The following is a 2,807-nucleotide window of genomic DNA, read 5'->3' on the forward strand; positions in this document are numbered from 1 at the left end:
ACAGTATTAGGAGCAGATTGGATGCCAGGGATCTTTGTCTAATAAGTGATAATAGCCGATAGAAACATGCAGCCTCAGACATTGCTAGGCCTCTGCCAGGACTGTTCCTTCCAGTATTTTTGGTCTGAAATACATAGTTTCACATAACCAGCAAGGCTGTGTGTCTGAAAAGCTATAACAAGCTGGATTCCTTGTCGCAACTATATGCTGAGTTTCTCTGTTTTGCCATGTCTCGACCAATGCTCCCTCTAAGCTTTGGAGTTTTGTGAGCAAAACTTCTACTTTGTGAGATACTGGCATTAAAGTTGTGAGTGAGTGATTTGCCTACTGCATAAATTAGTTTGCCCTGTGAGCTAGCTCACACTAACCCAGCTTAGAGGAAACACTGGAACTCTAATCCTGACCAGTGGGATGATGCTGTTCTGTGCTCCAAAACAAGCTATATTCTGCTGTCCCCCCCCCCATCTACTCTGCCTGGCAGCTGGATTCTTGCCCAAGGGAAGATGCTTTCGTCTGTGTTCATGCCTCCACCCACTTGAATTCCTTTAAGGCTCCTCTTGACCTACAGCTTTAACTTGGAGGGCGAGACTGGGAGGAAATAATCAGAGTGCAAGAAGTAGACTGGTATGAGATAATTCCTCATCGTACATTAAAGAGTGAATTCAGTGGTGAAGTCATACATATGCTGTGCTTGTGGAAAGAGCATTGGGCAATAAGGACCATCCAAAAGCACTGCGTACTGGAGTGCACAACAAGCTGTTAGAGAATGAACTTGGTATTTTGCTTTATGGACTATATTTATTGTTACACACAATGGACTGTGCACACACACACATAGGCTCAAAGAACTGTACACTTTAAGTCACCTGTTGTGATGTAACACATAGAAGGTGCCTACACAAGCCTTACACGTGTAAATAAGGTTTCAACTACACAGTTACCAGCCTGGTGAAGAAGCACACACCTCCGTTATTGTGAGTAGTAAGAAACAACAACTTGAGCAGAGACAGTCCCATTGCAGAATCATTTGTGGTCACAGAGGAGACATCACTGCTTTGTTCCTGCATTGGTATTTCCTGCCAAATGGACATTTGGTTTACAATGAGAATGGCCAGCTTCATCAACACTACAATGGAGCATCCTGATGCCAAGGTTTTCACACCTGCCCAGATGCCCTCCTTTGAGTAAGGTTTTAGATTACAATATTGGCCACTCCTTATAGGTAACCTCCCACTCCTATAGGCAACCAATAGGATTGTTTTTGGGATGGACTAACAGATAGGTGGGTCCACAGGTTGGAACAGTTACCACCCATCTAATGGATCCACTATAAAAGGAAAGGACCATTCACCTGGCCCTTTCTAGCTAGCAACCCCCGCAACAACCCCTGTCTTCTTTTTACTCCTCTTAAGTCCCACTTGCTATCCCCAAACCCTTGCCTCTACTTTGATCTCTTGATCTGCAGTCAAGAGACCCACACGTTCTGGCTGGTTCTGGTTGTGTGTGAATTCCCTTAGTTTCCACTTCTCCCTATCCATTCTTCATTGGAACAACCAGAACTGCAAGACAGATAAGTATTGCCCACCATCACCCTATCTGCTAATACAACTGTGCTTATTTTAATACTGTATTTCTAAGGAACTTGATTGAATGTGTGAGTGCATCAGTATTGTTTGTATGAGATTTATATTCTTTAAGTAAAAGACATTTATTGTAACAACAACAGCCTCGTTATCCTTCTCTGGTAACCCTTGGTGGGAACAGGACCTTGGTGTAGTTGGCAAGGACCCATTTATAAATTGCCAATTGCTGTAAATAAAGCAATTCGGCTAACAAAGCTTAGGAAATAGGTCACATCTTAAACACAGCAACAAAATGCACCAGCCAAATACTCTGTCCACTACTCACCACCTTGTGCTGCTTCTCCATTCCCAGGCAGCGTTCACACATGCAAGATAATGTGGGGGGAAAGTGAGGCTATTTGCTCTGCAGGAATTTGACCCGCATTTGCACGATCACACAGTCCCTGGGAGCTGCGGGGTCGGCCTGCCACTGCATGATCAGATGCAACCGTGGGTGAGTCGGGGTGGGTTTTTTGGCCGCATATTTCCAGTGCGCTTCAACGAAGGATTGATGATTCGCATCTCCGCACCGAGTGCTCCCTATGCAGTATGCAATGATGCACATACCGAAATGGGGGGGAAACAATGCCATGGAGTGGGGATGGCCCGATCAGACCATCCCAATGCCATGGAAGCGCACTGGCGCGATCACACTGGAGAAAGTCCGTTCCTGGCTCATAGCAAACCCATTTGCTATTGGGTTTCCCCCAGTGTCTATTTACTCAGCTTCTGCAACAGAGCAAAACGGGTTGCCGACGGGAGCGGGATGCTTGGCAGATGTTGGTGTCTGATCGCTCCTTTAAAATCTACCCAGCATTCGCACCTACAGCATGTCTAATTCTGCATGTGATCGTGCCCACCATGTGTCTGATCTGGCTCTATTCCCCACATGTGTGTCAGGTCCTTTTCTTTGGACTCATACCATTCAAAGCCAGTGGTGATGCCTCATCTTTTGAACTCTCTTCTCCTGCACCCCAAAGTCTGCAAGGCACCTTGTCTTTCTAGTTTCAGGTAGAAATATAAAATTTGTGGAAGTTTTGAAGCCATGTGGAAAAACCCCATCTTTTTTTTTTTTAAGACATTTTGGCAATTGACAATATAAGCAATACTTCTATCAATCCCAACCCTTTTCTGTTTGAACAACATAAAATGCATTCTTTGCAGCTTAGTTAGCATATAAAATTG

Source organism: Gekko japonicus, unplaced genomic scaffold (assembly GCF_001447785.1).
Source record: "Gekko japonicus isolate JY-2015 unplaced genomic scaffold, Gekko_japonicus_V1.1 scaffold807, whole genome shotgun sequence".
Lineage (NCBI taxonomy): Eukaryota > Metazoa > Chordata > Lepidosauria > Squamata > Gekkonidae > Gekko > Gekko japonicus.